Source organism: Aotus nancymaae, unplaced genomic scaffold (genome assembly GCF_030222135.1).
Source record: "Aotus nancymaae isolate 86718 unplaced genomic scaffold, 86718_ANA_hifiasm-v0.15.2.pri h1tg000033l, whole genome shotgun sequence".
Classification (NCBI taxonomy): Eukaryota; Metazoa; Chordata; class Mammalia; order Primates; family Aotidae; genus Aotus; species Aotus nancymaae.
Genome location: NW_026988447.1, coordinates 60,540,423 through 60,564,663, shown reverse-complemented (window position 1 = coordinate 60,564,663; position 24,241 = coordinate 60,540,423). Strand labels below are relative to the sequence as shown.

General features: G+C 34.5%; 1 protein-coding gene across 1 annotated transcript in view; it reads right to left on the bottom strand.

Annotated features, from left to right (window-relative positions):
* CXXC4 (CXXC finger protein 4) overlaps positions 1 to 24,241 on the bottom strand; it is a 448,834-nt gene that overhangs the window by 224,950 nt on the left and 199,643 nt on the right. The window lies entirely within an intron of this gene.

Here is a 24,241-nt window from a genome sequence, read left to right as displayed (position 1 = left end):
CACACAGTGGTATCTTTCTTCCTCACCTCTCTCCCCTTGAATTCTCCCTCAGACATTGAGGGTTTAAAGCTTCCCCCTTCACTGTCAACACAAACTCATTTTTAATCACGTATTCATTCAATGAACAATTTGTAAGACCAAATGCCAGATGCTACAGTTATCAAGACACATAAGGCAGAAGGTATATCCTTATTAACTCATAGTCTAATGGCAAGAAAGGTACAAAATAAATGTAACTTAATGTGATGAACATAATAATTAGGGTTAAATATTCTGTATAAACACAATCAAAGAAGTAAGTTATCAACTTCATTTGGATAGCTCAGGGAAGGTTTTGAATTGAAAAAGACATTTGAACCAGGTCTAGAAACATTAAGTGCAGGAGACAGGAGTAAGGGGTAGGGCACTTCATGAGAATTAACTGGATGTGCAACAGCAGAAAAATCTTACAGCAAATTGATTTACAGTGAGGTGTGAAATTGCTAGGATAAAAGACAGAATATTAGGTCTGAGGAATAAATCCCTAAAACATAAATTTTTAGAACCTGGAAAATTAGGAATATCATTTGATTTTGCAGGAAGACCCTCTTGCAAACCCAGAGAAATGATAGTTATGCTGTTTACTATTAAAAATCAAAAATCTTTTTTAACTTAAAAAATATTTAATAGTTATGGATATGTAATAGTTATACATATTTATGGGGTACAGGTAGTATTTTGATATAAGCATACAATGTGTAATGATCAAATCAGGGTAATTGGTATAACCATCACTTCAAGCATTTATCATTTCTTTGTGTTGAAAACATTCCAAGTTCACTAGTTTAGTTATCTTAAAATATGCAATACATTATTGTTGCATATAGTTGCCCTCTTGTGCTACTGAACACTAGATCACCAGAGGGTTCCCTGACTTGCCAGCATTCATTATGTTCTGTCTTCTAATAAAAGCCATTTTAACCAGTATGAGATAATATTTCATTGTGGTTTTGATTTTTATTTCTCTGATGACTAATGATGTTGAACATTTTTTCATATACCAGTTGACCACTTTCAGACGTGTTTAACATGAAAAAATGTTCAACAAGAAAAAGGAGACCATTTGTGCTTCTTTTTGAGAAATGTCTATTCAGATCTTTTGCTCATTTTTTAGTTATATTATTTGTTTCTCCCTATTGATTTGTTTGAGTTCCTTACATATTCTAGTTATTCATTTCTTGTCAGATGGGTAGTTTGCAAATATTTTCTCCCACTTTGCAAGTTGTCTCTTTGCTTATTGATCATTTCCTTTGCTGTGCAGAAGCTTTTTAGCTTGATGTGATCCCATTTGTCCATTTTTGCCTGAATTGCCTGTACTTTTGAGGTCTAACTCAAGAAATCTTTGCCCAGACCAATGTCCTGGAGTGTTTCCTCAATGTTTTCAACTTTACAGCCTGATTTTTAAATCTATTTATCTATTGATCTATTTATTCATCTAACTATACATCTATTTATATAATCTTACAATAAACATACACACTTAAATACACGTAGTAAGCATGACCTAAAATGGACAATATAGAATATATCAATTGTACAATGCTAAAAAGAACGTTTGGTAAGAACATTTGTTTGCTGTCATACTGATAGCAAAATGTCTAATCAGATTGCTTCTCTATGTTGATCCTGAGCCAAATGTTTGAAAGTTAGATAAAGGCAAGAAGAAGGTAAAGGATGCTAAGAATTTGGGTCTGCAGATTCTTCTAATCTGGGGATCTATTATGTAACCACACACTCTGCACACCCAATTATTCATAAATGTTTTCTCATACCAGGTCTGTGCTACTAATAAATTTTTACCAACTACCATTATATGTTCCAGTTTATTTTTTGTAGTAACTTTTTTCTTTGCTTTTTTTCTGCAGGAAACACAGGGCTTTAGGTGTATAATTTGGGAAGTCTTTTTCTTTCTACTTGCAACCATATATTACTATCCCTTCTGAAGACTATGACCTCTATAAAGTTCATATTGAAGCACCATTATTGGCTGGTTCACTGTAGACCTTAAAAAACATAGAGGAAAAATTCCAATTACAAAGAGTTTAGTTCAAAAGCAAGTGAGCCACTTCTTACTCACACTGCAACACTTAAAAGCTTATATTGATCCTCCTATACTTTGACAGAAATTTTACCAACCTGTATATTAGGCAGAAAATCTAAAAGACCATCCATTTTTATCCAGAAATTAAATTGATCATGCATCTACATGAAAAGGGTAAATTCAGGTCATATCACTGGGAGAAGCAACAAAATATTGTAAAAGTCTATCCATATCAAAACAATTAAAATTTTTTAAATTGCCAAGTAAATAAAATCCATTTTATTGAATCACTGAACTTAAAAATCATAGATGTCATAGCCTTGTCTTTGGGTGAGCTAGCATCCCAGGTGTATGGGCTAATATTCTTTTCAAGTCAGCCATTTAAAAATCTTGAATCACTTTAATTGATGTTGTCATCACCATGTTTAAAACCTTCACCATAGAAGACATGCAGAAGTCTATTTTTAGGCAGGAAACAAAAGTTTTTAGGTCCTCAGGAAAGATTTAAAATTACAGTTTTGCACAAATCCTTACCCTCTGGATAGTAAATTAGAATAATAGGGGATGAGCTTATATATTCCCTTTTATTCTTTGAAAACTAATTTTGTTTTTAAAACTTAGAAATTCCAAGTTAATATTCTACTATTGCACCAAAAGAATACAATTGACAGTCCTTCATTCATATTCCCAGCCTTCCAGTGGCCATGAAGGAAGGAACCTTCATCTGGTCTACATCACCACAAAGAGAGAACAGTGACAGCTAACCCTGCTCCAGCCTCTACCACCTTCTTGACCTGGCACAGCCATAGAACACAGGAAGTCCTCTTCACTTCTAATAAAATTGGAAACATGGGAACATGTTCTATAATGTTCTAACATGTTCTAACAATGTTCTATAATGAACGGTCTATATCCAAGAGGATACACTATATTAAAGTATAGTAGAAATTCAATATTTATAAACTATAAACTTCCATTATTTAAAACAAGTGTTTGAAATAGTACCAGTTCCCAGTCTCATTTTTTTCTTCAAGTATTATATTTATAAAACAGAAAAATGGGGTTTCTATTAGTCTAATCATTTTTTAAACTCTTGAATTGAGTCTTTTTCTTTAGCTCTAATAGTTTTCAGATGCTTCTTTGATGTCATTTACAGGGAGTTGAGGTTTTTTATGTGTATTATGACCTTCCAGGCTTTCTGGTTTCATAAGAACCTGGCATCTGGGATACCAACCAAAATAATCTGTCCTTCTTTGAACTGCCCTAACACTTTGGCTATGAATCAACAGGCTTCTTGAGGGTAAGGATAATGCGTCCCTAGCACTTACCCTAAAGTCTCGGAAACAGTACATTTTAATAGATCTGTAGCTCTTTAAAGTATTATACTTATTTATATTTATACCATTTCTGTAACTAGGTATATTTTCCAACTACATTTATCATTTTCTGTAATTATAAACATGTGACATGCTTAAAATAGAAATAATGAAAATCCAGAAAACCACAAAGAAATAATCATCTATAATTACTGCTTATATTATAGATATGTATTGTATATTTCCCACATTAGGAAGCCAATTTACCAATTATTATTTATTGGTTAAGTAGCATTCCATCATATGGCTGTCCATACTTATTTATACACACTATGCATAACGATATGGTGGCGATGTGTGGATTATTGCCTGTGATCTTATAGGCAAGATAAACCATGCTTCATACTTAATAGGTGTTCATTTAGTGTAGGTCCTTTGTAAAAATCATTATGTTACTGATTTTAAATTAAAGAGAGAATAAGCCAGTGGATTTATTTATTGGTATCAGAAAACTTTGTCATTTTTATACAGATATTCTATTTCACCAAAAGTTCAATTCAAAGCTGGGAGTGGTGGCTCATGCCTGTAATCTCAGCACTTTTGGAGGCTGAGGCAGGCAGATCACCTGAGATCAGGAGTTTGAGGACAGCCTGGCCAACATGGCGAAACCCCATCTGTACTAAAAATATAAAAAAGTTAGCTGGGCGTGGTGGCACGTACCTGTAGTCCCAGCTACTCGGGAGGCTGAGGCAGGAAAATCACTTGAAGCAGGCAGTAGAGGTTGGCAGTAAGCTGAGATCTTGCCATTGCACTCCAGCCTGAGTGACAGAGCGAGACTCCAACTAAAGAAAAAAAAAAGTTCACTTCAAAATTACCCCATTAGGAACTATCTCATTATGTTATCCAGAATTGTACAACTGATATTGAAATAAAAATTTTATGATATTTTTCCCAAATAGAGCCTTAATAGGGTTAAAGGTTGATAATCTCACAATAATACACCACTCCACAATGAAGGGCACTTAGCAGTATCCATAACAACCATTATTATTTTAAAAATATTTTAATTGCAACATTCTTTGAAATTACTGATGATTTATTGTGACAGAAGGAAGAGAACTTAAGCAACACTATTTATCGATAAATGAATTTCTAACCATGCTGACGGAAAAGCAGCTTCATATTTTACTTTGAAACATGGTGATGGTTGTGTCTGAAAGAAAAAAGAGATAAAAGATACTATTTCTAGGCTATCCAGTTAAAGAAAAAGTCTATGTCAAGCATTTGAGGTAAAAAGAATGTTGCCTTCAAAACCCAAACAGCTGTATCTCAGAAAACAAAGGAATTTTAATACATATATTGGTCTATCAGTCCAAAACCACAACACTGTAAACAAGCAAAATCATTTCAACTTAGTAGAATTTTAGTCATCTTTTTTGTTGGTGGTGGTGAACATGGAAGAACATGACACAACTGAGCATGTTTAGAATGTACTCCTGTATACAAGCAACAATATTTTCTGTGCATGGAAGAATGTGTATAGGTCATCTAGTTAACACTAATTAAAGTTCTAGTTTTTTAACTGATAGTAAAGTCGCAACAGTACTAGGAACAGAGATATCACTGAAGGAAAAGATGTTACTGAGTTTACTTAAAGTCTTTCAAAAAATTATAAAGGCAGAAGAGGAAAATAGAAACAAGGAAGACTAGTTTATATTGCAGAGTGAATGGAAGACGAGTTCAAGGAGAAGAAAGGGGGAAAATCAGTCATGATTCGTTTGGTGTGGTCCTTTCAATGAAGCTAGAAGATAAAAAGAAATAGTTTATTGTTAGGTTTGTTATGTGAAACTCAGAAAAAAAATCTTTGAAAATATGATTGACATCTGGTTACAAAAGTAACATCATGTAAAAATCCTTAGTGTTCTACTGAGCCATATGTTACCTTAATTTGCCTGAAACCTAAAATTCAGTCATAAAGAATATCTAAAAAAATAATTTACTTTGGGAAAAACAACACCAAAATCTGCTGCTAAATGTAATTATTTGGTCCAAACTTCATTAACTTTTTTATGATTAATAAGACTTACCCAAAACTATTTTATTTTTTTATTTCCCTATGAAAGTCTGTTGAATGAGAAAATAAAGAAGGAAGATATTTAGGATAGTATTATTCAAAATAATGCAGTGTTAGAAAAAATCCTATGACTGTCAAATAAATTATAGTGGGCAAATATAATGGATATAATATATAAGCATTAAAAATATGTTGTGAGACTTTTAATGATGTGAGAACTTGTTTAAAAGTAAAGGGTAGTCAAAAAGTAGAATATGGCCCTCTATGTATAACAGGCTTTTGACTATACTAAAATGTGCTAAAATATTCATAAGGACTAAAAGAGATATACTAATACATATATATTGGTCAAAGTTGGTTAAATATTTTATACAAATTGATTACTCCTAATCCAAAATTTGAAATTCAAAATGTTCCAATATTCAAAACTTTGAGTGCTGATGTGATGCCACAAGTCAAAATTGCACACCTAACATCACATAATTATTCACAGTAAAAAGCACATGTGCACACCACACAGTTGACTCAGTGTCCAAAAGGCCAAAAGATCCTTCCAGGCCTTATCAGCTATGATATAATCCTTTGAGCATACACTCATATTTGTCCACGCAAGTATGCCCACAAAGGGTTTTTACACCATTAAAAGTCTCAAAACATAATTTTAATGCTTATATATTATATCCAAATATATTTGTCCACTCTAATTTATTTAATAGTCATAGGATTTTTTCTAACACTGCATTATTTTGAATAATACTATCCGAAATATCTTCCTTCTTTTATTTTCTCATTCAACAGACTTTCATATAGAAATTAAAAAATTAAAATAGTTTTGGGTAAGTCTTATTAATCATGAAAAAAGTCAATAAAGTTTGCACCAAATAATTACATTTAGCAGCAAATTTTGGTGTTATTTTTCCCAAAGTAAATTATTTTTTTAGACATTCTTTATGACTGAATTTTAGGTTTCAGGCAAATTAAGGTAACAAATGGCTCAGTAGAACACTAAGGATTTTTACATGATATTACTTTTGTATACAGATGTCAGTCACATTTTCAAAGATGTTTTTCTTAGTTTCACATAACAAACCTAACAATAAACTATTTCTTTTTCTCTTCTAGCTTCACTGAAAGGACCACACCATGTGTGCAAGCTGGACATACTGAGGGCAGGTTCCCCACAATGCCCCCATGGGACCAAGACCTATGTGCATTACTCAGTATAATTTTTTTTTTTTTTTTGCTTATTCTCTGCTCTGTGATGTAAAGATGTTGAAAATGTCAAAAATCTGCAGATATCCCTATGATAATAATGATAAGAAAAAAAGCAGCATTTATGTTTATTGCAGAGCAAGTCAAACTGTTGAAGAAACTGGATAGTAGTGTAAGTGTGAAAAGTCTTACAGAAGAGTATGGAGTTGGAACTACCTCCACATTATACCTGAAGAAACAGAGGATAAACTGTTAAGTTCTATACTGAAAGTGATGAACAGAAGTTAATAAGAAATTGAAAAAAACACTGCATAACGCCAAACATAAAGATAACGATCATGTATTGAAAGGGTGCATTTGTCAACCTTGTAGTGAACACCGGCCACTTAATGGTACACTGATCATAAAATTTTCAATAGATGATTATAATCTCTATTTGGACAGGCTACTTTATGAAGAAAATAGGTCTTATTTCTTTACAATGCATTAGAGGAATAGGAAATCTTCATTAATGACTCAGATGTCCCAAATATCCAACATGTCAGTGGTATCTGATCACATCTGTGTCTATTTACCTGATTTAAAGTATGTAACTGGGACCAGTTACATTGTTTCATAGTTCTAAGTTGCACTGCATCTCTTATCTGAAATTTAGGGTGTGGCAAGGGATGATGGGTAAATGAACAGACTCATACCACTGCAAACCATTTCCCAAAGGGAAAGAAGGTATTGGAACTAGCAGATACAAGGGTTAAATTTGGAAAATGTACTAAATCAGTCCCATAAGTTGTGACATGTAATTCAAGGGTGGATTTTTCTGTTACAGTAGTAAATGACAATTTTTTAAATCAGTATGGTAGACAAAATCAAATACTTCGATACTATTCATTCTGGTGACATTGTCATCATGCCATCTCCACTTATTCCCCCGTTTACCTGCCTGTCCCCATGAATTTGACTGTTCATGTTGGTGCTTGAATATCTCTGCATTGTTCTGTATACTAATTTCTTTCCCACAAAATTTCAGCCATAAATTTACATTCTTGGTTAACAGTAAACGTTATTATTATTAGTTTATTTATTAATTTGAGACGGAGTTTCGCTCTTGTTACCCAGGCTGGAGTGCAATGGCAGCCATCTTGGCTCTCCGCAACCTCCGCCTCCTGGGTTCAAGCAATTCTCCTGCCTCAGCCTCCCGAGTAGCTGGGACTACAGGTGAGCGCCACCATGCCCAGCTAATTTCTGTATTTTTAGTAGAGAAGAGGTTTCACCATGTTGACCAGGATAGTCTTGATCTCTTGACCTTGTGATCCACCCATCTCAGCCTCCCAAAGTGCTGAGATTATAGGCGTGAACCACCGTGCCCAGCCAAACATTATTATTTTAAATTATGATAAAAGACTAAAAGTCTCTTGTCAAGATTTTATATCCACCATAGCTTATATCCTTTCATTTCTCTTTCTGAGTTTACTCCATTGTCTTCCATTCCCATATCTCCTGTTACCTAGCTGGAGTAGAAATTAAACTGATGTCACAAGATACTAGGGTTAGAAGAAATGCCAGTGCCTTGTTGCATACATTCCTATTAGTATGAGAGACCAGGATATGTATGCTCCTGTGGGCCCTCCTCTCCAACTCGCAGTACACCTTAATTCTTTATCCCTAATGCTACAACCACAGTTGATCATATCGCAAATGCTTGCCACTGTTAAAAATAAAGGTACCCTGAAGGGAGATGATAGCCAGTGATACAATGCCCATGCAGCCAGGAAGAAGAGAGGGGACACTGTTCTGGCAACTATACGATCCAGAGCTGCCTGTCTATCAAGTACTAGGTGTCATTGCAGAAAGCCTCATACACATAAGAAACTTCCAGATGTGGTTGGATCAGCATAAATGTAACATCTCCTGCTAGAAAATAATTCCCTGGCAGGGTACCGGTGAGATAGGTTAGTAGTGTCGTTTTGTGTGTAAATCATGGTTCATGAGTATCTTCAGCATAAAACTCTTACTTATTTGAAGCTTAAATAACCCATGTATAGGCATATTCTGCTCTCCTGGCAGCATTTTTCAGGTATTGTTACAACTCCTCAAGCATGAGAAGAATTGATTCCCTTAGGTTGAGTTCTGGAGGGTTAAGTATCTATCCAGTGATTTATTGTGGTTTTTATCAGAAAAGAGGACTTTCAGTAGATAATATTCAAAGAGTAACTGACTGCTGAAAATTTAACAGCCAATCAATTGAATTGTCTGTGGTCAAGGCCTTAGAAAAGTGAGTGGTGGCCTTGTAGAGATGCAAGCCACTTAATCAACAAATAAAGCTTTAGAAAACCAAACAAGAGACAACTGGCACCGTGACATTCTGTTTTGATGGGAATTTCATTAAATTTTGGAAAATGCATACTTAAGCTTTAGTTTCTGAGAGTTCAATGAAAGAGGCTGACACTATATTTGTTTTCTGCTAAATAAGTATGTTTGATGAAACACCTGATTTCTGTAACAATAACCACCATATATACCATAAACATGGGTAGCTACATTTATAGATTAATTAATGATAAATATGCACAGAGAAATTAGGAGCTTAGCTAGACACTCAACCTTCAAATAATTTTTATTTAACTAACAGGGCACTTGTTGAAATTCCTACAAGCACATTTCCTTGAGTTCTTATTGAAGTAATTTGGTTCATTTTTCAATTTACTTTTCTCACAAGTCAGAGAAGATTTGCCATGCTAAGAAAATCAGACTTACTATGCCAAAGAAATATAACATTTAGGGTAGACTATTTGAGTAATCATGTATTCTTTTTTTTAATATATATATTTTATTGCATTTTAGGTTTTGGGGTACATGTGAAGAACATGCAAGATTCTTGCATTAGGTACACACGTGGCAATGTGGTTTGCTGCCTTCCTCTTCATCACCTATATCTGACATTTCTCCCCATGTTATCCCTCCCCAACTCCCCACCCCCTGCTGTCCCTCCCGTAGTTCCCCGCTACAGACCCCAGTGTGTGATGCTCCCCTCCCTGTGTCCATGTGTTCTCATTGCTCAACATCCACCTATGAGTGAGAACATGCAGTGTTTGATTTTCTGTTCTTGTGTCAGTTTGCTGAGAATGATGGTTTCCGGGTTCATCCATGTCCCTACAAAGGACACGAACTCATCGTTTTTTATGGCTGCATATTCTTAAAAGAAGAAATCTTTTCTAAATAGAAATCAGATCAATGAATCTAACAACAAAGCATTGCATAGATAATTATTAAGATTATAAATATGCATGAAAACTAGAAGTACCAAAGATTGTCCACAGTTACTTATATGTTTTGACAGGACTATAATTATGCTATACTTCAACAAGAGTTAAGGTTAGTCATGAAGTACAAACTGCAGGTTTGCCTGTTTTCTATGTGGCACAAAGAAAAATAGAAAAAGAATTTCATTGAATGAGGATCAAAAGCATATATCAAGGACATTTAGTCCTTAGAAATAAGCTGGTTCTCAAAAATACTTTTAAAAGCTTAAATAAAGCAAATTTTAATTATTCATATGAATGAAGAACTAATACTTAAGGTGAATTTTAATGTTCAGTAGATATGCATAATTATGCATCTATTGTATTGACTTTATATACCCTTACGTAAACAGATAAGAGCATGTAAAGTTCGTTTCTTCTGCCAAATAATGTTCATTACATTATTACCGGTATTTTAAAAATATGTATTTCACTTGATATTGAACATCAATGTAACTTTTTTCCTTTTTCTATCCCCCAAACAATACATACAAGTAAAACAACTTAGAATACATATACAATATGGGTACAGTTGTTTGCCATCACCGTGAATTCCAATTTTTATATTAGAATCTTTTAGAATAAGAAAATTCCTGAGTTATACAAACGTTCAAAGATAAAAATGCACTTTTACTGAATCCATGTTCTTTTCCCCTCTCTTTATCTGAAGTTATTAGAAAACTTATCACTTGTCAGTAAAAACACATAAAGTTAGGAGAATTAGCATGAAAATGGTATACATTTATTTTTCTAGGCTAAACAACATTAAAGACCTATTTAAATTTTTGGTCATTACTCAGTTCACTTTGCTATTGACCTATTTTCATGTAAAACTACTGGCTTGACAGTTGCACAATTGTGTAAAAACATAAACTACTACTACTATTACTATTAGCTAACATTTGAGGATTTAGCATATGCCAGGCACTGTTTTAAGTACTATACATAGCTCTTCTGATTTTCTCAGCCAAACACACTATAGGAAAGGGGCAATGTTAATATCCACAACTTGCACATAAAAATATTTTAAAATATTAAGTGCAAAGAATCTGTATAACTACCATGTTACGCAACAGAACCTGGATAGAAATCCACGCAATCTGAGGGACTTCAGGACCATACTTTAAACCACTATGCTATCATGTGGTAGATAAAATATGCTGTTGATACAATATTTAAATGCAAATAAGCATTCACTTAAAAAATAACCCACACTGCAATTGTTTACGGACATGATGAATTAAAGAATGATGAGACCTACAATTATAAAATCTTAGAATATTATGTACTATAGAGTCACCCAAGTCTAACACATTTTTACTGACTCTTATCATAGGCCCAACATCGTCCTCGGCATTGTAGATATAGTAGTTATACAAAGTTCTGCTTTTATGAATCAAACATTGCAATTAGAAAGCAGACAAGAAGAATGGATGTTTTTAAAGAATGGTGAGGACCATGGGGAAAAAAATTAAAACAAAAAGCTTTAACTTTGTTAAAGCTGGGTAAGGCCTCTCTAAGGAGGAAGCCTTTGAGTAAATGCTGAATGACAAAAAGAAGTCAGCAGTGGAAGACTGGGTGGGCCAAGTATTCCATCAGAGGCAACAGCACAGGCACAGATCTGAATTTGACAAGGATTTTAGTTTTCTTTCTGAAAAAGAACGATGGACAGTATGGCTAGAACATATGGAGCAAGAAAGGAAAGGATAGAAACAAAGAAGGCAGAGTGGATCATTTAGGACCTTATAGGCAATGCAAAGGAATTTAGATTTTATACTTTTCTATCAAGTGAGAGAATGCTAGAATGGATTTAGATGGAGAAAGCACAAACTCATTTAGGTTTTAAAAATCTTGGTCCCAGGCAAGATGGCTGAATAGGAGCAGCTTCAGACTGCAGCTCCCACTGTGACCAATGCAGAAAACGAATGATTTCTGCATTTCCAACTGAGGTACCCAGCTCATCTCAATGGGACTGGTTAGATAGTAGGTTCAGCCCACGGAGGAAAAGCCGAAGCAGGGTGGGGCATGGCCTCACCCAGAAGCACAAGGGGTCAGGAAACTTGCTCCCCTAGCCAAGGGAAGCCATGAGTGAGGGAGAGTGCTGTCCTGCCCAGATACCATGCTTTTCCCACCATCTTCACAACCCACAGACCAGGAGATTTTCTCGGGTGCCTATACCACCAGAGCCCTGGGTTTCAAGCACAAAACTGGGTTGCCATTTGGGCACACACTAAGCTAGCTGTAGGAGTGTTTTTTCTGTAACCTAGTAGAGCCTGGAACACCAGTGAGACAGAATTGTTCACTCCCCTAGAAAGGTGGCTCAAGCCAGAAAGTCAAGTGGTCTTGCTCAGTGGATTCCATCCCCATGGAGCCCAACAAGTTAAGATCCACTGTCTTGAAATTCTCACTGACAGCACAACAGTCGGAAGTCAGCCCGGGACTCTTGAGCTTGGTGGGGGAAGGGGCATCTGCCATTACTGAGGCTTGAGTAGGTGATTTTTTCCTCACAGTGTAAACAAATCCACCAAGAAGTTAGAACTGAACAGAGCCCACCGCAGCACCATAAAGCTGCTGTAGCCAGACTGCCTCTCTAGATTCCTCCTCTCTGGGCAGGCCATCTCTGAAAGAAAGGCAGCAGCCCTAGTCAGGGGCTTATAGATAAAACTCTCATCTCCCTGGGACAGAGCACCTGGGGAAAGGGGCAGCTATGCTAACAACTTCAGCAGACTTAAACAGAATATACATTCTTCTCAGTACCACATATCACTTATTTTAAAATTGACAACATAATTGAAAGTAAAACACTCCTCAGCAAATCCAAAAGAACAAAAATCATAACAAACAGTCTCTTAGACCATAGTGCAATCAAATTAGAATTCAGGATTAAGAAACTCACTCAAAACTGCACAACTACATGGAAACTGAACAACCTGCTCTTGAATGACTACTAGGTAAATAATGAAATTAAGGCAAAAATAAATAAGTTCTTTGAAACCAATGAGAACAAAGACACAACATACCAGAATCTCTGGGACACAGCTAAATGGAGTATTTAGAGGGAAATTTATAGCCCTAATACCCACAGATGTAAGCGGGAAATATCTAAAATCAACAAGCCAACATCACAATTAAAACAATTAGAGAAGCAAAAGCAAACAAATTCAAAAGCCAGCAGAAGACTAGAAATAAATAAGATCAGATCAGAACTGAAGGAGATAGAGACACAAAATACCCTTTTAAAAAATCAATGAATCCAGGAGCTTATTTTTTGAAGACATCAACAAAATACATAGGCCACTAGCCAGACTAATAAAGAAGAGAGAAGAATCAAATAGAGACAATAAAAAATGATAAAGGGGATATCACCACTGATCCTACAGAAATACAAACTACCATCAGAGAATACTATGAACATCTCTGTGCAAATATACTAGAAAATCTAGAAGAAATGGATAAATTCCTGGACACAAACACCCTTCTAAGACTAAACCAGAAAGAAGTCAAATCTCTGAATAGACCAATAACAGGTTCTGAAATTGAGGCAGTAATTAATAGCCTATCAAACAAGAAGATCCCAGGACCAGACAAATTCACAGCCAAATTCTACCAGAAGTACAAAGAGATGTTGGTACCATTCCTTTTGAATCTATTCCTAACAATAGGAAAAGAAGGACTCCTCCCTAACTCGTTTTATGAGGCCAGCATCATCCTGATACCAAAAACCTGGCAGAGACCTAACAAAAAAAGAAAATTTCAGGCCAATATCCCCGATGAACATCGATGTGAAAATCCTCAATAAAATACTGGAAAACAGAAAGCAGCAGCACATCAAAAAGCTTATCCACCATGATCAAGTCTGCTTCATCCCTAGAATACAAGGCTGGTTCAACATACGTAAATCCATAAACATAACACATCACATAAACAGAACCAATGAGAAAAACCACATGATTATCTCAATAGATTCAGAAAGGCCATTGATAAAATTCAACACCCCTGCATGCTAAAAACACTCAATAAACCAGGTATTGATGGAGGATATCTAAAATAATAAGAGATATTTTTGACAAACCCACAGCCAATATCATACTGAATTGGCAAAAGCTGGAAGCATTCCCTTTGAAAACCGACACAAGACAAGAATGCCCTCTCTCACTACTTTTATTCAACATAGTATTGGAAGTTCTAACCAGGGCAATCAGGTAAGAGAAAGAAATAAAGGATATTCAAATAGGAAGAGAGGAAATCAAATTATCCACATTTGCAGATGACATGACTGTATATTTAGAAAACCCCATTGTCTCAGCCCCAAATCTCCTTGAGCTGTTAATCAACTTCAGCAAAGTCTCAGGATACAAAATTAATGTGCAAAAATCACAAGCATTCCTATACACCAATAACATACTAAAAGAGAGAGCCAAATCATGAGTGAACTCCCATTCACAATTGCTAAAAAGAGAATACAGTACCTAGAAATACAACTTACAATGGATGTGAAGGACTGCTTCAAGGAGAACTACAAATCACTGCTCAAGGAAATAAGAGAGGACACAAACAAATGGAAACCCACTCCATGCTCATTGATAGGAAGAATCAATATCATGAAAATGGCCATATAGCCCAAAGTAATTTATAGATTCAATGCTATCCCTAACAAGCTACTTTATTTACAGAATTAGAAAAAACTAAAACAAAAACTTTATTTACAGACTTTATTTACAGAATTAGAAAAAACTACTTTAAATTTCATATGGACCCAAAAAAGGGTCCGTTTAGCCAAGACAATCCTACACAAAAAGAAGAAAGCTGGAGGCATTACACTGTCTGATTTCAAACTATACTACAAGGCTATAGTAGCCAAAACAGTATGTTACTGGTACCAAAACAGATATATAGACCAATGGAACAGAACAGAGCCCTCAGAAATAACACCACACATCTACAACCATCTGATCTTTGACAAACCTGACAAAAACAAGCAATGGGATAAGGATTCTCTATTTAATAAATGGTGTTGGGAAAACTGGCTCTCTATGTGCAGAAAAGTAAAACTGGACCCCTTCCTTACACTTTATACAAAAATTAACTCAAGATGGATTAAATATTTAAATGTAAGACCTAAAATCATAATAACCTTAGAAGAAAACCTAGACAAAACCATGCAGGACATAGGCATGGACAGAGACTTTATGACTAAAAGAGCAAAAGCAACTGCAACAAAAGCCAAAATTATCAAATGGGATCTAATTAAACTAAAGAGCTTCTGCGAAGCAAAAGAAATTATCATGAGTGAACAGGCAATCTACAGAATGGGAAAAAAATTTTGCAATCTATCCATCTGATGAATAACGAATATCCAGAATCTACAAGGAACTTAAATAAATTTACAAGAAAAAAACAAAGAACATCATTAAAAAGTTGGCAAAGGATAAGAACAGACAGTTTTCAAAAGAAGACAATTACTTGGCCAACAAACATATGAAAAAAAGCTCCTCACTGGTCATTAAAGAAATGCAAATCAAATCAACAATGAGATACCATTTCATGTCAGTTAGAATGTCAATCATTAACAAGTCAGGAAATAACAGATACTGGAGAGGATGTAAAGAAATAACAACACTTATACACTGTTGGTGAGAGTGTAAATTAGTTCAACCATTGTGGAAGACAGTGTGGCAATTCCTCAAGGATCTAGAACCAGAAATACCATTTGACCCAGCAATCCCATTACGGGGTATATACCCAAAGGAGTATAAATCATTCTACTATAAAGACACATGCACACATATTTTTATTATTATTATTTTTATTACAGCATTATTCACAATAACAAAGACTTGGAACTAACCCAAATGCCCATTAATGACAGACTGAATAAAGAAAATGTGGTACATATACACCATGGAATACTATGCAACCATAAAAAAGAATGAGTTCATGTCCTTTGCAGGGACATGGATGAATTTGGAAATCATCATTCTCAGCAAACTCACACAGGAATAGAAAACCAAACACCACATGTCCTCACTCATAAGTGGAAGTTGAGCAATGAGAACATATGGACACAGGGATGGGAACATCACACACTGGGGAATGGGGGGCAAGGGGAAGGATAGCATTAGGAGAAATACCTAATGTAGATGATGGGTTGATGGGTGCAGTAAACCACCATGGCACATGTATACCTATGTAACAAACCTACACAATCTGCACATGTATCCCAGAACTTAAAGGATAATAATAATTTTTTAAAAGTAGTCTCTGGCTTTCTCTTTGAAGGATGCATTGGAGAAGCAAAAAGAGTGGCAATAGTGAGACCAGATCAAAAGTTAGCAATGCAGCTGACATAAGTGATGATTGTATCTTGGACTGGAGTTGATGTGAAGGGAAATGGAAAGATCAACATACATCATAGAAGTGAAGTCAACAGGGTTTGCTTCCTTATATTGACCTACAATGGTCTCCTCATAATCTTTGCCCACTGATCTCATTTGGTTCTTGGAGGAAATACAGAACAGATTCAATTCCTTCAGATTTTAAAGAGCAGGACACATGACCTCTCTTAAATATCCCTATTTCCAACTAGCCCTAACTTCCCTCCAACTATCTTTTGATATCTTTTTAACATTGTTGAACATCCTGGATACCTCCCATTGATTATCTTATTTTTTGCAATGTCTCTTTTAAAATGTCGTGTCCAGAACTGAATGAAGCACTTCAGGCATTCCCTGACAGCGATAGAGTACAGTGGGGCAATTTCCTCCCACAGTGTACCGCGTTTCTTTTAATGCAGCCTAGTGCACATGCATCGCAGGCTTAGCAAAGGAAGGTAGTGGTAGGACAATATAATTTGAAGGATTATAACCAGGATTACCACCTATTACTGGAGAATATTTATGAAAATAGGTATTATTATTTTTTATTTTTATTTTTTATTTTTTTTGGTAAAGGGAAGTAGAGCTATGGAGAGGATAGTTTTCTTGGCAGATGACAATCTTAAGAGAAAGTGCAAATTAATAATTAAATAAGGTGCTGCTAAAAAGATCTGCTGGGGTTGGAATTGAGGTGGGGAGAGCAGATGGGGAAGCAGGGCAGGAGAAAGAGCAAGCAAAGCAAAGTTAATAATGAGAGATGTTTCTGAGGAATGAGGTGAGTGAAGTGGAAAATTCAGGTGAATATAAAACAATTAATTCAAGTTGAAAACAACGGTAAACATGATTTTTGCAGCCAAGTTCTCTGGGTTCTTAAAGGACCTTAATTGGTTTGACTCCGTGTTTTGCATCAGTCACAAATAATACTTTGTGAACCAAATTTTAATCAATCACTACAAAGGAGATGTCTTAACTATCGTTTTAGCTTATTTGTTTCCTTATCAGTTATTTCTATTCCATGGGTCCACAGGACATACAATAAGTCTATTAATTCTGCAGCAGTCTAAGGATGTGAGAATTTGTAGCATATTAAAACTGCCTCCTAAATGCCAGATCTGATTTTTATCTTTGTTATATTTTGTTTTTATTACTCCATGCAGAATATTGCCTTATTGTGTGAATGGGCATCTGAAATTAGGGGAAGACCACGAGATGGTGAAGAGGGACATTTTGAGAGGAAATTAACTCAATCCCTAAGAGGAAATGTACCATATTCAATGAAAGAAAATATATCATTCCATTTATCCTCTTCATTCAGGAAAGGGGGCATTATACACATAGTACTTTTCTCAATAAAGAAATGAAATCATAAAAGTTAATATGTAACTCTTTGTCTTTCCTAAAATTCGTGCTGAAAATACTGACTTACGGTGACATAAATAGGAAGGTCCCAAGTAAAGATTCCAAAACAGTCTTTTTGAGACTAAATAATTCTTCAATATTCATAATGTAGACTACAGTACCATACAATCCAGAAACCAAAAGAAGTATACCATTTAATAAGAACCAAAACAGCAATAATATCTCATTTCTAGTTTTCTAGAACTTATGAGAATTTTATAGAAATAAATGCATTCATCTTTACAGCTTTCTGAAAAGTTGAAATAAAAAGGAATAATTTACAAAAACTGGCATCTACTAAAAGTTTACTATGTGCTAGCCTTAATTCTTAGTGAATTATCCTGATGCTTTAGAAAACACCTATATCTATCCTTACCAACTGACATAGACAGTATTTCAAAACATTTATATAACAAAATCATTATCTAAATTCCTTAATGAGGTACCCAAGTACTACACTTCACTGTACTTTCTGAGTAAACTATAACATCTGTATGTTAAAATCTGGAGCTTCATCATGCTACGTCAACTCAATGTCTATAAGGAGATTTTAGTTTTGACTAATGCCACAAAGATATTTGAGGAAAAAATATTATTATTAATATATAAAAAAGAAACATTAGATTCAGTATAGTTGAATATTAAAACTACTTTTGGCAAAACTCTACCCCAAAGATTAAGACCACTATTTTGTAAATTGGAAAACAGGTGAGATTTACAAAACAAAGGATAAGAATCAATTTATTAAGAACTATTATTTTTTAACCTAGACTGGGACAATTTTTATTGAATCTTTCATAAACTAACTGGAGTAGTTTATAGGTTGTAGACAACACTAAGCTCTTCCAGTTAGTAAAGAGGTAAACTGATGAGAGTACAACATAGCAAGATAACCTGAGACTATGAATTGGCATAAAAGTGGTAGCCAGGCTCCTCAGGGAGAAAGTGCAAAGCAATGCACTTAGCTATCAGTTACATTCCTTAAAAAGACTAGACCTGAGTATCTTTGGGGAATATTTATTCAAGACATTGGAGCCATTGTTTCCATAGCCAAAAAGATTAAAAACATAAAGTCAAAGTGCAAACATTACTTTATCTAGTTGTAAGTAAGACCTGCCCTTTGCTGACATGGTGTATAGTAAGGCAATAACTAATGAATATTCTACTAAAAACAGAGTCAGTGTGTCACTGAGAAGCAAAATATGTTGCTTCTAGTCCTGGCTCAAGGGCTTATTATTTTATTCAATAAATCATTCATTTAGTCATTCATTCAAAACAAGATTTATTAAGTATTTATTATGTATCAGACACTCTACTGGGTACAGGTAAGTATGTGTAGATGATAAAATTACATTCTCTATCCTGAAAGAGCTAATGTCCTAATAGGGGAGATATACAAAATAGCAAACAATGACAATATAATATATTGTCATTAAATACAAGTTGATGGAACAAACATAATACATAAGAGACAAAACTATTTCAGATGAGGTTAGAAGACATTTTGCAAGTAGTTCATTCAGTGTGGCCAAAGTGTGAGGTACAAGGAGAATGGAAGAATGGCAATAAACCGAGATATAGGAGGAAGGAGCTGGTTTATCAACAATCTACTCTGCTAGGCTAAGGTGTTTGTTCTAATATACCCAAGGCAATGAAAACTCATAGTAAACTTTAAGAAGAGATGGAGAATGACAATTATTAAATGCATATTTCCAAAAGGATAGTTCAATATGGTTGTGAAAACTAAATTGGATTATATTCAAGTTTGGAGACAAAGGAAAAATTAGAATATACTACTAAAGAAGCTTGGGTAAGAAATAAGAAGGACGTTTTAGGAAGATAAAGAGAAAAATATCAGGACTTGATGATCTATTAGAACGGGAGATATGTAAGGGAGGAACCAGGGATAAACCCTAGGTTTTTGGTTTGGGAAACTGGGTATATCATGAAAATAATACTGACCAAGGTAGGAAGAGTAGGTTTGTGTTAAAATTTGGAATCCATTGATTTTGCAGAAACTTAATGTCCTCCAAGAAAGGATATGTGCATAAAATATTTGCACAAAACAAAATCCTAGTCATAAAAGTAGATATTTATGCTTTAGACACTGATTTAGAAATTATCAAATTAAATTGTTGAAGCCAAAAGTTTGAGTGAGATTTTGAAATGTTGTCTAGTAATGGAATCTTGAGAGTCTTCAACACCATGCCAGCAATCGCACTATACTATAGATACAAATGTGTGTGTATATATTTATATTTTAAAATTAATATTTAATAAATATAAATTTATTTTATATTTAATAAAAAATTTAATAAATATATATTTTAAATTCCATATTGAACATTTATTCAAAATATGTCCTTGGATGATAATGAAATTAAAGAAGTAATAACAAAGAAAACTAGAAAATTATCAAGTATTTGGAATTTAAACAATACACTTCTAGCTACCATGGGTCAAAGATAAAATCTCAAGGGAAATTAGGAAATATTTTGAGCTGACTGAAAATGAAAATACAACATAACAAAATTTGCAGGAGGCAGCTAAAGAAATACAGGAAAACATACAGTATAAAATACAATATTAGAAAAGTATAAAAGTCTCAAATCAATAATCTAAGTTTCCATATTAAGAAACTAGAAAAAGAAGAACATACTGAACACAAATGAAGCAGAACAAAGTAAATAATAAAGATCATAAATCAATAAAACAAAAACAGAAAAAACCTCAATGGAAACAAAAACCAGTGTTTTGAAAAATCCACAAAATTGGTAAATTCTAACCAGTCTGACAAAGGCAAAAAGAGAAAGATAAAAGTAAATTACAAATATCAGGAATAAAATGGATGATATCACTACATACCCCACAAACTTTAAAATAAAATTAGATACTAGAAATAACTGCATACTTAAATTCAAAAAATAGATTACATGGGCCAAATTCTTGAGACACAAACTATCAGAACTGACTCAAGAAGAAATAATCTATACCTATTAAACTGAGTTTGTGGTTTAAAATCTTTCAAATAAATGAAGACCCAGAAGACGGTTTTACCGAAGCATTCTACTATACATTTAAGAAGGAAAAAGTATTCTGCATAATCTCTTTCGGAAAATAGAAAGTAACAACTCACAAGGCATTCTATGAAGCAAGTATTACCTTAATTTCAAAACCATAGAAAGACTTGCAGGCAAAGAAAACTATAGTCCGACCACCATCTCTCGTGAATACAGACTCAAAAATTATCAACAAAATATCAGCAAATTAAATCTAGGAATATATAAAAAGAATAATATATCACAATAAAGTGGGCTCTTCTTTTCCAGGGATGCAAGCCTGGTTCAATATTGAAAAATTAAACAATATAATTCTCTATATTAAGAGACTAAATAGGGAAAACTATACAATTACCTTAATACATGCAGAAAAATCTTTTGATAAATTTCAATATACATACGTGATTTTAAAAATCCTCAGCAATCTAGGAATAGAGAGAACTTTCTTAATCTGTAAAAGGCCATCTTTAAAAAACAAAAACAAAAAACAACATTATACACAATTATGAAAAACTTGATGTATTCACCTAAAGATCTGGGACAAGTCCTTTCTCATAATTCCTTTTCTATATCCTACTAGAAGTCTTACCTATCCAATAAGTCAAGGATAATAAACAAAAGACATACAGCTGAGTGTAGATAAAATAAAATTATCTCTCTTTATAGATAACTTTATTTTTATTTTTTTGAGATGGAGTCTCTCTCTGTTGCTCAGGCTGGAGTGCAGTGGAGGGGTCTTGGCTCACTGCAACCTCTGCCTCACATGTTCAGGTGATTCTCCTGCCTCAGACTCCCAGGTAGCTTGGACTACAGGCATGTGCCACCACGCATGGCTAATTTTTGTATTTTTAGTAGAGAGAGGGTTTCACTATGCTGACCAGGCTGGTCTAGAACTTCTGACCTCAAGTGATCTGCCTGCCTCAGGCCCCCTTAAGTGCTGGGATTACAGGTGTTAGCCACCACTTATTATTTTCTACATGCTTGCAATTAATTCAAAAATTGTCAAAACACCATTAACAATAGTACCTGAAATGAAATATTTTGATATAAATCTAAAAGCATAATATCAAGGTCTACATGCTAAAAATTACAAAACGCTGATGGAATAAATGGCAAATCTATATAAATGGGGAGATACACTGTGTTCATGTGTTAGAAGACTGACTACTAACATGTTAATTCTTTCCAATTTAATCCATAGATTAACATAAAGCAACTGAACATTCCTGTAGACCTTTTATAGATATCAACAAATTGACTCTAAAGAAACTAGAATAGCCAAACAATTCTGAACAATAAGAACAAAACTGGAGAAATCATACTACATGATTTTAGGACTTACTATAAAACTACATTAATCAAGATAGTGTGGCATTGATGAAAGATAGATATATAGATGGATGAAACAAAGTAGAGCCTAGAAATAAGCCCTCACAAATAGTCAATTGATTTGTAACAAAAATATAAAAACAATTTAATGGGAAAGGTTAGTCTTTTCAACAGCGGTGTTAAAATAATTGGATATAGGCCAGGCGCAGTGGCTCACGCCTGTTATCCTAGCACTTTGGGAACCTGAGGCCGGTGGATCATGAGGCCAAGAGATCAAGACCATCCTGGCCAACATGGTGAAACCCTGTCTCCACTAAAAATACAAATATTAGCTGGGCATGGTGGCGCATGCCTGTAGTCCCAGCTACTCTGGAGGCTGAGGCAGGAGAATTGCTTGAACCTGGGAGGCGGAGGTTGCAGTGAGCCGAGATCATGCCACTGCACTCCAGCCTGGCGCCTGGCAATGGAGCAAGACTCTGTCTCAAAAATAATAATAATAATAATAACTGGATATATGTAGGCAATCTAATGCAAAATGCACCTAATGCAAAAATTAACCCAGAATACATCATTGACCTCAAAACTATAAAATTTCTAGAAGAAAATATAGGAGAAAATCTGCATGACCCTGTGTTTGATGAGATTTTAGACACATCACCAAAAACACAATATGTAAAAGAAAATTTAAATAAATTGACTCTATCAAAATTAAAATCTTCTGCTAAATACACTGATCCAAGAATAAAAAAATTGGAGGTAAATATTTGAAAATCACATTTCTGACAATGATCTTGTATCTAGATTATAAAATAAATTCTCTAAACACAACAGAAATAAAAGAAACAATGGAGTAAAACAAATTGCTGAAAGATTTGAAAAGGCACTTTACCAAACAGGGTATATAAATGGCTTATAAATACATGAAGAGATAATTAATAAATGAACTATAAATTAAAACTATGTGCTACCTTCCACATCTATTAGAAGGACTGGTGTTGGAGGAAAATGACACTACCAAGTCATGACAAAGATGCAGAATAACTGAAACTCTGATACATTGCTGGTGGGAATTGAAAATGGTACAATCACTTTGAAAGACAGTTTAGAGATTTTATAAAGTTAAACATACATATATACAATATGAGTCAGCAATCTCACTTCTGTTTATTGACTAAAAAGAACTGGAAACTTCATGCATCTATCTCTATATAGATATTTACAGCAACTTTCTCATAATCATATACATGCCCTTTAAATGGTGAGCTAATACACAAAATGTGGTACAGACATACAATATAAAAAGACACAAGGTCGAGCACAGTGGCTCATTCCTGTAATGTCAGCACTTTGGGAGGCTGAACTGGGCAGATCACCTGAGGTTGGGAGTTAGATATTAGCTTGGCCAACCTGATGAAACACTATCTCTACTAAAACTACAAAATTAGCCAGTTGCGGTGGCACGCACCTGTAGTCCCAGCTACTCAGGAGGCTGAGGCAGGAGAATTGCTTGAACCCATGGGGCAGAGGTTGCAGTGAGCTGAGATTGTACCACTGCACTCCAGCCTGGGCGACAAAGCAAGACTCCATCAAATAAATAAATAAATAAATAAATAAATATATAAATAAAACATGGATGAATCTTAAATGCATTTTACTAAGTGAAAGAATCCAGACCTCAAAGACTACACATAGCTTGAGTACATTTATATAGTACTCTGGAGAAAGCAACAATAGCCACATAGAAAATAGATAAATTGGAAAGATCAGTACTGCATTTTGACTACAAAAGGACAGCACAAGAAAATTTTGGGGGTGATGGAACTCTTCTGTAAGAAAATGTGGTGACAGATATCTGAGTATTTGCCAAAAACTTGTAAAACTGTACACCAAAAAGATTGAGATTTACCATATGTAAATTTAAGAAATGAACCAAAATGTTGAAGAAACTCAAGAAGGAATACAAACTGTAAGGATGAACATAAATTACAGAATCACAGTGAAGGAAGTCAGGAAGAAAGCAGCTGACCTCAGTAACCTTGGGCAAAATACTTTTATTAATACTCTAAGGCTGAAAAAGAAAGATCTGTACAAAAACTAAAC